Consider the following 13264-nt stretch of genomic DNA (forward strand, 5'->3'; position numbering starts at 1 on the left):
ACTAGACTCCCTCCAGCCATTCATCCCATCGTCAGGTGTCAAAAAACTTGGGATTGGGGCATTTTTTATAGAGGTTCGCATCCTCACGGCTCCTGCTAGGCAGCAGCCCCCGTCCCCTACTCGGTAGGGATTGCGGTGTGCTTCTTCGAAGCCACGCCGGTAAACCGGTACCCCCCTTTGGGGGGCCTTCCCCTGTAGCCGCCAAGAGGCAGCCGGGGACATGGCAACCAGCGACCGGAAGGGAGTGCCCTCCGGTTCACTTCTCATCCACGTGGGGTCTACCATTACTGACAGACCCACACGTCTGACCACGGTGTGGCCACGCCGGCGTACCGGTACCCTCCTCTGGAGGGCCTTCCCCTTTAGCAGCCAAAAAGCTGCCGGGGACATGGCCTAGCATTCAAGACGGCTCCAGAAGGGAGCCATCTCCCGCTTCACGCACCCTTTGTCCAGCAAAGGTGGGAAAACGGGAACACGGTGTGCAGTCCTCTTTGTTCACGGCACCCCTGTGCAGACAACGCTGCTCCACGGTATCGGGGTGCACGCTTAAGCCCCACCGCCGCGACAAGGCGAGACCACGTTCGGTGGGGATATTGAGACCTTAGAACTAATATCTCAAGATGGGTGGCGGCAATTACGTTGTAGATGTCTATGGGCTCCAGTAATCACTTAACATCAGGTGGCCTGTGATCTCGTACACCCATCTAAGCAATAAAAATAAAAATTTAAAAATGTACTGCACGAAAATAGGGTGAATGCCTTTTTAAAAACAGTAATTAATCATTTAATACGTAACTAGTTTTTTTAAAGAATCAATTAATGAAATTAATTAACTCGGACGTGTGCCAGCTAAGCATCTTTAATTAGATGTCCGTTTTTGATTGATCGTAATTGCGTCTGTGGACGGTACTTCAGACAGTATTTGAATGCAAAATTTTTACAGTTGTGTACATATATGGTTTTGTAGAAAGAATAAAAAATACATACTTTAGTCGATTCAGATGATTCTGCAAATGCTACCGGGACTACACAATGAAAATAATATTGCAGTCATGTCGCATTTTTTATTGCTCAATACAAAAAGTAGCCGAGAACTCCGCACCTAATGATAACGTTACGCTCTTCCATAGATTAAAGGCCTTATACATACAAACGAGACAACAAACTTTAAGACATGAGTTCAAAGTTATAATTCGAAAACTTCTTTGACAGTCAGGCCACATGGACGATTCAGACATATTTTGGCGGGCCCCTGACTTGTATTTAAAAACAAATCTTATACTATCAAAAGTAATTTTTGTTTATTTCATAAAAAGGCAAAAGAAGAGCGGAGATGGCGACTCCCCATTCCACATTTAATGTGGATTTCAGCAATGTAAGGGGTCTACATAGCAACCTCGACGCCGTACACCACCATCTTGAGACGGCGCAGCCTGCCCTTCTTTTTCTGACGGAGACGCAGATATCTGCTCCGGATGATACTTCGTACCTTGAATACCCCGGCTACGTATTGGAGCACAACTTCCTGCGTAAAGCCGGGGTGTGTGTATTCGTCCGGGCTGATGTCTGTTGTCGCCGTCTACGAAGTCTCGAACAACGGGACCTGTCCCTCTTGTGGCTGCGCGTAGATCACGGGGGCTGTACCCGAGTCTACGCGTGCCTGTACAGGTCCCACAGCAGTGATGCAGGTTCAGCTCTGATAGAGCATGTGCAAGAGGGGACTAACCGCGTGCTTGAGCAGTACCCATCTGCGGAGGTGGTGGTTCTTGGAGACTTTAACGCTCATCACCAAGAGTGGTTGGGGTCCAGAACCACTGACCTCCCGGGTCGGACTGCCTACGATTTCGCCTTGGCCTACGGCCTCTCCCAGCTGGTGACACAGCCCACCCGTGTCCCAGATATTGAGGGGCACGAGCCTTCTCTGTTGGACCTTCTGCTGACCACTGATCCAGCCGGATACAGTGTGGTGGTCGACGCTCCACTTGGATCGTCTGATCACTGCCTTATCCGTGCTGCCACACCACTCTCTCGTCCTAGTCGTCGAACGACGACCAGGTATCGAAGAGTTTGGCAGTATTTGTCAGCAGATTGGGATGGATTGCGTGAGTTTTACGCATCCTACCCATGGGGGCGGGTCTGCTTTTCCTCTGCTGATCCTGACGTCTGTGCGGACCGTCTTAAAGACGTGGTGCTCCAGGGGATGGAATTGTTTATTCCCTCCTCTGAAGTGCCCGTTGGGGGTCGCAGCAGACCCTGGTATAACAATGCCAGCAGGGATGCTGCACACCTCAAGCGGTCCGCATACGTTGCATGGGATGATGCTAGGAGACGTCGGGATCCTAACATCTCAGAGGAAAGGCGGAAATATAACGCCGCTTCCAGGTCCTACAAGAAGGTTATTGCCAGGGCGAAATCGGAGCACGTTGCTAGAATTGGCGAGCGACTGAAGAGCTATCCCTCTGGGAGCCGTGCTTTTTGGTCGCTCGCCAAAGCTGCAGAAGGTAACTTTTGCAGGTCTAGTCTCCCACCACTACGCAAGTCCGATGACAGTCTGGCCCATAGTGCGAAAGAGAAGGCTGACCTTCTGGTCAAACTCTTCGCCTCGAACTCGACTGTGGACGACGGGGGTGCCACACCACCGAACATCCTCCGGTGTGATAGTTCCCTGCCGGAGATCTGCTTTACACAGTGTGCAGTCAGGCGGGAACTCCGACTCCTGGACGTCCATAAGTCGAGCGGGCCAGACGGCATCCCTGCAGTGGTTCTGAAAACGTGCGCCCCTGAGCTGACGCCTGCGCTAACGCGTTTGTATCGCCTCTCTTATTGCGCTAACAGGGTTCCGTCTTCATGGAAGACTGCCCACGTCCACCCTATCCCCAAGAAGGGTGACCGGTCGGACCCATCGAGCTACAGGCCTATCGCGATAACTTCCTTGCTTTCCAAGGTGATGGAGCGAATAATTAATATACAACTCCTGAAGTATCTGGAGGATCGCCAGCTGATCAGTGACCGACAGTATGGTTTCCGTCACGGTCGCTCAGCTGGCGATCTTCTTGTATACCTTACTCACAGGTGGGCTGAAGCCTTGGAGAGCAAGGGCGAGGCTCTTGCTGTGAGCCTTGATATTGCGAAGGCCTTCGACAGGGTCTGGCATAGGGCACTTCTGTCGAAGCTACCATCTTACGGAATCCCCGAGGGTCTCTGCAAGTGGATCGCTAGCTTTTTGGATGGGCGGAGCATCACGGTCGTTGTAGACGGTGACTGTTCTGATACCATGACCATTAACGCTGGCGTTCCACAAGGTTCGGTGCTCTCCCCCACGCTTTTCATCCTGTATATCAATGACATGCTGTCTATTGATGGCATGCATTGCTATGCGGATGACAGCACGGGGGATGCGCGATATATCGGCCATCAGAGTCTCTCTCGGAGCGTGGTGCAAGAGAGACGATCAAAGCTTGTGTCTGAAGTGGAGAACTCTCTGGGGCGAGTCTCCAAATGGGGTGAATTGAACTTGGTTCAATTCAACCCGTTAAAGACACAAGTTTGCGCGTTCACTGCGAAGAAGGACCCCTTTGTCATGGCGCCGCAATTCCAAGGAGTATCCCTGCAACCTTCCGAGAGTATTGGGATACTTGGGGTCGACATTTCGAGCGATGTCCAGTTTCGGAGTCATTTGGAAGGCAAAGCCAAGTTGGCGTCCAAAATGCTGGGAGTCCTCAACAGAGCGAAGCGGTACTTCACGCCTGGACAAAGGCTTTTGCTTTATAAAGCACAAGTCCGGCCTCGCGTGGAGTACTGCTCCCATCTCTGGGCCGGGGCTCCCAAATACCAGCTTCTTCCATTTGACTCCATACAGAGGAGGGCCGTTCGGATTGTCGATAATCCCGGTCTCACGGATCGTTTGGAACCTCTGGGTCTGCGGAGGGACTTCGGTTCCCTCTGTATTTTGAGTAGAGTTCATCCATACTACCTGGAGCCACTGCGGTCATCCACAGTGCGTTTCCAGAGGTCTTTTTTGCCACGTACCATCCGGCTATGGAATGAGCTCCCCTCCACGGTGTTTCCCGAGCGCTATGACATGTCCTTCTTCAAACGGATATAACCTTCTTCATACAGAGGAGGGCCGTTCGGATTGTCGATAATCCCATTCTCTCGGATCGTTTGGAGCCTCTGGGTCTGCGGAGGGACTTCGGTTCCCTCTGTATTTTGTACCGTATGTTCCATGGGGAGTGCTCTGAGGAATTGTTCGAGATGATACCAGCATCTCGTTTTTACCATCGCACCGCCCGCCACCGGAGTAGAGTTCATCCATACTACCTGGAGCCACTGCGGTCATCCACAGTGCGTTTCCAGAGATCTTTTTTGCCACGTACCATCCGGCTATGGAATGAGCTCCCCTCCACGGTGTTTCCCGAGCGCTATGACATGTCCTTCTTCAAACGAGGCTTGTGGAGAGTATTAAGCGGTAGGCAGCGGCTTGGCTCTGCCCCTGGCATTGCTGAAGTCCATGGGCGACGGTAACCACTCACCATCAGGTGGGCCGTATGCCCGTCTGCCTACAAAGGCAATAAAAAAAAAAAAAAAAAAAAAAAAAAAGCTAGTATATAGTATGTGCTCATTACACGTTTTCATAAAGATATATTGATCCTAAACTATTTAACTTCGGGCCAGAGAAGTTATTGTAATTCTAAGCCATTTAAAGTTTCGCAAAGAGAAGCTCTCAAACTGGGGATTGAATGATCTTTCATTAGACCAACAGCTGCCGTAACTTCGAACAAAAACTAATAAAAAAATAATAAAAAAAGAAAATATAAAAAAAAGAGGAGAGAAGCGGCCGCACGGAGGAAGCGAAGAAAGAAGAAGGGATGAAGGATCAAGAGAGAAGAGAAGAAAGAAGAGACAGTCCAACCCATCACGAACTCAAGACCGCCACTCATCAACCCGCAGCTCATCACCCCTGCCTTGATAGGCAGGGAGCTACAAGCCCGGGCAGAGGGGCTTCCCCGACGCAACGACCCCACGGATTTAATCTTCGAATGTGAATGTAAGCTACCAGAAATAAGACGCATGGTGTTGAATACATAGGTTGGTACTCACTACACCATTCCGATAGAGGCACCCGTCACGTGCGGACGTGCTCATCGTCCACTCGATCGCCCGGTCTTTGTTCGCCCGGCTTTTGTTAGCCCGGCCATTGTTCGCGCGGCCTGTGTTCGTGATACATCTGCCGACCAAGTGTGTTTCCTGGAAGCTTTTATTGGTTTTGTTTTAGTTATTTTTGTGTTCGTGGAATATTTGCCGACAAAGTGTTTTCCTGCAAGTATTTATTTGTTTTGTTTCTTTTTGTGATTTCTGTTTTGTTGTACTTTTTCTTTGTCCTGTAGTAATCGCGCCGCATTGCCACCTGTGTTCAATAGAACCGCTCAGGTCCGAGAAGTTGGGGCCTCGCCGCAAGGCGAGTGTTTTCAAGACCCGGGGCCGCCCCACCTGGGTACTCAGCGATCATGGACGCTGTATTCGCGGAATTCCTCCGACTTCGCCACCCACAGCTCGCCTCAGAGTTTCTGGCCTTCAAGGCCAATCACACTGCGAGCCCTCTCGAGGACTCCGCCGCGCTCGCTGCTCCTGCGTCGCCTGTACCTGCGTGCAGAGCTTCTGCATTGAGCACCGCAGCCTCTGTCGTGCCTGCCGCTCCCGTGTCGCCTATACTGGCGAGAAAAGCTGCTGCGTCGTCCGCCGTGACCATCGTTTCAGCTGAGCGATCATCCGCGACCTCCGTCGCGCCCTCTAAAACACCTACACTTGCTCGTAGGTCGCCTGCACCCGCCTCCTCGTGCTCCGACTCTGACTCGGATATGGAGGTCGACCTCGCCCCCGCCTCATCGACGGATGGATTCACCCTGGTACAGAAGGGTAAGAAGCGTGCCGCGGAGTCTCGAGCTCCCGCGGCCGCTAAAATTAGCAAAGCCGTGAACGCGTCGCGCCCCCGCCCTCAGACTCCCGTTGCGCCCCCAGCCCGTGCCACTCCGTCGCCGCGTCCGGTGGCACAAAATAAAACCCAGACCCCTCCCCCGGTTATCCTTCAGGAGAAGGCAGCTTGGGATCGAGTTTGCCTGGCCCTTAAGGCCAAAAATATAAATTTCACGAATGCCCGTAACCTCGCGAACGGCATTCAAATTAAGGTTCAAACACCCGACGACCATAGGGCCCTCTCTTCTTACCTCCGTAAGGAACGTATAAGTTTCCATACTTATACGCTCCAGGAGGAGCGCGAACTCCGCGTTGTAATACGCGGAATCCCTAAAGAGTTAGATGTAGAGCTCGTCAAGGCCGATCTGTTAGAACAGGGCTTTCCAGTGAATTCTGTGCACCGTATGCACACCGGTCGCGGTAGGGAGCCATATAATATGGTTCTAGTCACCCTCCAGCCTACCCCCGAGGGTAAGAAAATCTTCAACACACAGACCGTCTGTAGGCTCTCCGGTATCGCCATCGAAGCCCCCCATAAAAAAGGCACTCCTAGCCAGTGCCATAACTGTCAATTGTACGGGCACTCTTCCCGTAACTGTCACGCGCGCCCCCGATGTGTTAAGTGTTTGGGCGATCACGCCACGGCCCTCTGCGCTCGTGACCAAAAAACCGCGACGGAACCGCCTAGCTGCGTCCTGTGTCGAACACAGGGTCACCCCGCGAATTACCGTGGTTGCCCCCGAGCTCCTAAAATAAATCGCCGCGTCGCCCGCCAAAACCGCCTCCGAGCTTCCGGCCCAGACATCAAAGCCTCGGCACCCTCTGCGTCGCAGGCTAAGCCAGCGTTCGCTCCGGCGGCGGTGCCCAGTGTCTCGGCCTGGGCAAAACCGCTGCCGTACACGAACACGGCTACAACTCCCTCCTCCGCGATTCGTCCCGCCCCCGCGACTCGTCCCTCTCCCGCGACTTGCCCTCCGACCGCGTCCGAAAATCTCGCTTTAGCGATCGACTTCTTTCAGTCGATCAACTTTGAGCGCGTTAACGCTTTGGGCGACGCCATTCGCGCTGCCTCCACTGCACAACACTTTATCGCCGTTGTGCAGGAATACGCCGACGTATACGCGTCATTAAATACGTACGTCCTCCCCTCACTCCGCCGGTAATCAATGGCGTATATAAGTAGAATAAAGCCCCTATCCGTAACGATAGGATTTTTTAACGCTTACGGTCTCGCAAATCAACGTGATCAGGTTTCTGACTTTTTGCGTGACCATCAAATTGATATCTTTTTAGTGCAGGAGACCCTACTTAAGCCCGCGCGCCGTGACCCTAAAATTGCGAACTATAACATGGTCAGGAACGACAGGCTCTCTGCCCGTGGTGGTGGTACCGTCATTTACTATAGAAGAGCCCTGCATTGCGTCCCGCTCGATCCTCCCGCGCTCGCTAATATCGAAGCATCAGTGTGCCGAATCTCACTGACGGGACACGCGCCGATCGTTATCGCGTCCGTTTATCTTCCACCGGATAAGATCGTTCTAAGCAGTGATATCGAGGCGCTGCTCGGTATGGGGAGCTCTGTCATTCTGGCGGGCGACCTAAATTGTAAACACATCAGGTGGAACTCACACACCACAACCCCGAATGGCAGGCGGCTTGACGCGTTAGTCGATGATCTCGCCTTCGATATCGTCGCTCCGCTAACCCCGACTCACTACCCGCTAAATATCGCGCATCGCCCGGATATACTCGACATAGCGTTATTAAAAAACGTAACTCTGCGCTTACACTCGATCGAAGTAGTTTCAGAGTTAGATTCAGACCACCGTCCCGTCGTTATGAAGCTCGGTCGCGCTCCCGATTCCGTTCCCGTCACGAGGACTGTGGTGGATTGGCACACGCTGGGCATCAGCCTGGCTGAATCTGATCCACCATCGCTCCCGTTTAACCCGGACTCTATCCCGTCTCCTCAGGATACCGCTGAAGCCATAGACATCTTAACGTCACACATCACCTCGACATTAGATAGGTCATCGAAACAAGTTGTAGCGGAGGACTTCCTTCACCGCTTCAAATTGTCCGACGATATTAGGGAACTCCTTAGAGCTAAGAACGCCTCGATACGCGCCTACGACAGGTATCCTACCGCGGAAAATCGTATTCGAATGCGTGCCCTACAACGCGACGTAAAGTCTCGCATCGCCGAAGTCCGAGATGCCAGATGATCTGATTTCTTAGAAGGACTCGCGCCCTCCCAAAGGTCTTACTACCGCTTAGCTCGTACTCTCAAATCGGATACGGTAGTAACTATGCCCCCCCTCATAGGCCCCTCCGGCCGACTCGCGGCGTTCGATGATGACGAAAAAGCAGAGCTGCTGGCCGATACATTGCAAACCCAGTGCACGCCCAGCACTCAATCCGTGGACCCTGTTCATGTAGAATTAGTAGACAGTGAGGTAGAACGCAGAGCCTCCTTGCCACCATCGGATGCGTTACCACCCATCACCCCGATAGAAGTTAAAGACTTGATCAAAGACCTACGTCCTCGCAAGGCTCCCGGTTCCGACGGTATATCTAACCGCGTTATTAAACTTCTACCCGTCCAACTCATCGTGATGTTGGCATCTATTTTCAATGCCGCTATGGCGAACTGTATCTTTCCCGCGGTGTGGAAAGAAGCGGACGTTATCGGCATACATAAACCCGGTAAACCAAAAAATCATCCGACGAGCTACCGCCCGATTAGCCTCCTCATGTCTCTAGGCAAACTGTATGAGCGTCTGCTCTACAAACGCCTCAGAGACTTCGTCTCATCCAAGGGCATTCTCATCGATGAACAATTCGGATTCCGTACAAATCACTCATGCGTTCAACAGGTGCACCGCCTCACGGAGCACATTCTTGTGGGGCTTAATCGACCAAAACCGTTATACACGGGAGCTCTCTTCTTCGACGTCGCAAAAGCGTTCGACAAAGTCTGGCACAATGGTTTGATTTTCAAACTATTCAACATGGGCGTGCCGGATAGTCTCGTGCTCATCATACGGGACTTCTTGTCGAACCGCTCTTTTCGATATCGAGTCGAGGGAACCCGCTCCTCCCCACGACCTCTCACAGCTGGAGTCCCGCAAGGCTCTGTCCTCTCACCCCTCCTATTTAGCTTATTCGTCAACGATATTCCCCGGTCGCCGCCGACCCATTTAGCTTTATTCGCCGACGACACGACTGTTTACTATTCTAGTAGAAATAAGTCCCTAATCGCGAAGAAGCTTCAGAGCGCAGCCCTAGCCCTAGGACAGTGGTTCCGAAAATGGCGCATAGACATCAACCCAGCGAAAAGTACTGCGGTGCTATTTCAGAGGGGAAGCTCCACACGGATTTCCTCCCGGATTAGGAGGAGGAATCTCACACCCCCGATTACTCTCTTTAGACAACCCATACCCTGGGCCAGGAAGGTCAAGTACCTGGGCGTCACCCTGGATGCATCGATGACATTCCGCCCGCATATAAAATCAGTCCGTGACCGTGCCGCGTTTATTCTCGGTAGACTCTACCCCATGATCTGTAAGCGGAGTAAAATGTCCCTTCGGAACAAGGTGACACTTTACAAAACTTGCATAAGGCCCGTCATGACTTACGCGAGTGTGGTGTCCGCTCACGCGGCCCGCACACACATAGACACCCTCCAATCCCTACAATCCCGCTTTTGCAGGTTAGCTGTCGGGGCTCCGTGGTTCGTGAGGAACGTTGACCTACACGACGACCTGGGCCTTGAATCAATTCGGAAATACATGAAGTCAGCGTCGGAACGATACTTCGATAAGGCTATGCGTCATGATAATCGCTTTATCGTTGCCGCCGCTGACTACTCCCCGAATCCTGATCATGCAGGAGCCAGTCACCGTCGACGCCCTAGACACGTCCTTACGGATCCATCAGATCCAATAACCTTTGCATTAGATGCCTTCAGCTCTAATACTAGGGGCAGGCTCAGGGACCCCGGTAACCGTACTCGTCGAACTCGACAAAGAGGTCGACGTGCAACCTAACCCATGCATCAGCCCGCTGAGTTTCTCGCCGGATCTTCTCAGCGGGTCGCGATTCCGATCCGGTAGTAGATTCATTCGCGAAACAATTGCTCTTGAGTTGTTAGGTCTCCTTCGGAGGCGCTCGGGCAGTTGTTAGCAAATCCCACCCCTCTTGGCTGAGCCTTTGCTCGCCCACCTGTCCTGGTGAAACTGGAAAGGCCTTCGGGCCAACAGTAAACTTTCAATAATAAAAAAAAAAAAAAAACTCACTACACCTGCATCACTAATAAAATTAATTGAATAACAAAATAAACATAGACATATATACGTTGTAGGTTTTTCTTTCAACAATCAAACGAGTCTCCTTCTTATTCAATTGCTATTTTTGTAAACAGATTCATATAATTAATTTATAATTGCGGAATTATGTTGTAATTTTAATTTAATTATTCTAGAATCATAATTATACGACCAAATGCAGGCTTTAAACAGAAGTAAAATTTGTAATATTACATTTGCAAGGTTTGAGAAACATTAAATATATTTTTAAGCATCAAACATTCCCTTCAGAATATTTCGATTACGAAACACTTTCGATTAAATTTTAAATTTTTACTCGTTTTATTATTTTAATATCATTTACGATATTACCTATTATCCAATTGAAAACGATGGAATTTTATGGTCACAATTATTATTAAAAATGTAAAAATCGTAATTACATACATTCAGGTACTTCGTGAAATAAATATCCAAAAACGTTTTTGATACAGATATTATAAAAAAAATGTATATTTAAGAACAATACTCGTAGAAGAAAAAATTCAATACGTTCAATATATGTGATCACTAAAACAATAATAAAAATAATGGGAAAGTTTGTGATACTGAATATATATTTCGTTCTCATTGAACTATAGAAATATTATAAATTTAAAATGAGAACACGTAAAATACCGTCTGAAGCACCTAATCACGAAATGATAATGCAATCTGTAACATCATTATCGCATCTAGCCAGACCTCTTGACCTGGAACACTGTAGAGATCCATAATGAGAAGTCGAAGTCACGTTAATCACAAGATCATTACTTCGTCACCTGTAAAATCATCGAGATAATCTATCTGTAGCTTCATGATTTGCTTGTTCTTAAATAGAGGTAGGTACTGTTGTTACGCGAACTATGTTAAGTGATTGTAAATTATAAGCTTGTTGGTTGCTTGCTGCTCTGTTTTGTGCGTACTTATTTGATTCGCTGTGAAATTTAATTTAAACATTAGATATTGTATTATTTATTTTTAATTTTCTAGATATGTCGTATCTTTGATATATTAATACGTGAAGCAAAAACTTTCTACCCCTTTTTACGAAAATTGCGCGAACGGAGGATTATGAAATTTCCCACACTTATAGAGAATATAGAATTTAGCAGAATGTTAATATTTTTTTAAATTATGCATAAAAAATACATTAAATTATTTAAAAAAACATTACACACACTACCATGTATTTGACACTATTGATTGACACGGTGCATCTTATTTGTTTATTGTCAAACTTTTGTTATTGCTTATAGCCTATGGTCAAATTGAGAATAGAATAATATTGTTTGTCTTTATTATTATTTGTCTAAAGTGTAGTCGTGGCGAAATCTGTGATTATAGAAGTTTAATAGTCTTTGACAATAGAATCATAATAGTGTACAAACTTATAATTTCAATTAATTATAGTCGAATTTCGACTAGCAGAGTTCTAGTGGTGGTGATATTAACTGTTCCAGTACTGTTGGTTGTTTTTGGTTGGTACGGTTGATTTATTTATTATCTGTAGTAAGAAGAGCTATTGCAGTTTTCATGTGAGATAAAATAAGATTAATTAGGTGCTATTATAGTTACTGCTCTTAATAGGTACTTGTTTACGAATCAGTGGAACTTAATTAAGCTGTTGAATTAGATAGCTAAGTCAAATTTAAGTATGATATTATTAATTATTCAACTGAAAGACGGTGTTATAGAGTATATTTTATAATCCCTCAAAAATTTAATCTAAATCATTTTCTTAATGGTAAAATAATTCTGTTCTATTTAGAGGAATATTTTTCAAGAAGAATAAAATTTTATCAATTTAACCACAAAGATAACATTTTTTTTTATTATTTATTGCCCTTGTAGGTAGACGAGCATACGGCCCACCTGATGATGAGTGGTTACCGTCGCCCATGGACTTCAGCAATGCTAGGGGCAGAGCCAAGCCGCTGCCTACCGCTTAATACTCTCCACAAGCCTCGTTTGAAGAAGGACATGTCATAGCGCTCAGGAAACACCGTGGAGGGGAGCATATTATATAACATAAATAAAAATAGATAAAATAATAAGGACTATTGAACATACAAGTACTTTGTTGTCTTTTATAACAGCAAAAGCTATGTATTATACATACTAATGGAAACTACAATTCGTTCTTCGGTAATGTAAACATTTCTTTAACTAGCAAGTGGTCTCCCCATACACCTTTCCGCCTTTTGTACTTGTTATTGAAGCATGTTGTTTCAATGTATTCATAGCGACTATCGATGTTTTATTTAACATTTCATCGCTATTCCGTTAAATTATTAAGCTTAAATAACTAAATAATGAAACCAGAATAGCGGCCACAACAGACACGCGCCGTACTTTTGAAACTGTTTTTATTTCTCTTGGCTTCCATTATGCGGATACCTCGTTATATCTCGTAGACAGAACTGTAATGTTTGATAAACAAATACGGTGTTTGTTCTTCAAACAGTACGCGCTGCTACACGAGTGTAGACTATTCATAATTTTGTGGAAACGTACGTTGGAGCTCCGCTTTTTAGTTTTTGTGAAGACGTCAACCGAGATTCGTTTGAGGGCACTTGTGCATCAACTAACTCGAGTGACGAGTGTTGAAACACTTGTCCAGTTTTACGTGATTCGATGTAAATCTTATCTTTTCGTCAAAATGTTTTGTTTTGTTTGTTCAACGGTGTTCATTGCGGGAATATCTTATCTTATCAAATAGGTACCTTTAAACGAGCAATTCTTGTATATATATACACACCAATTTTATGAAAATCGTTGGAGCCGTTTCCGAGATTCAGATTATATATTGAAGTGAAAACTTCTTTAGAATCGTTGTGATTTCAAACCGGATGCAACGGAAAAAACGACAGGTAAGAGACACAAATACAAAAATGTGTAGGATGAAGCCAGCAAAGAATGAGACAGAAATATACATACTATTT

The 13264-nt window shown here is 47.5% G+C and overlaps 1 protein-coding gene and 1 long non-coding RNA gene across 2 annotated transcripts in view; one reads left to right on the top strand and one right to left on the bottom strand.

Moving 5' to 3' along the window:
- The window catches only part of LOC105842602 (uncharacterized), a 98294-nt gene that overhangs the window by 63652 nt on the left and 21378 nt on the right, over nucleotides 1–13264 (top strand). The gene's annotated exons all lie outside the window — the stretch shown is intronic.
- On the bottom strand, nucleotides 10327–11542 carry LOC134200670 (uncharacterized). The gene is made up of 2 exons (XR_009975682.1): nucleotides 11361–11542; nucleotides 10327–11257 (listed from the first exon to the last, which is right to left on the bottom strand). It is a non-coding gene; the product is annotated as an uncharacterized LOC134200670 (long non-coding RNA).

This window comes from Bombyx mori, chromosome 19 (assembly GCF_030269925.1).
Source record: "Bombyx mori chromosome 19, ASM3026992v2".
NCBI classification, from domain to species: Eukaryota; Metazoa; Arthropoda; class Insecta; order Lepidoptera; family Bombycidae; genus Bombyx; species Bombyx mori.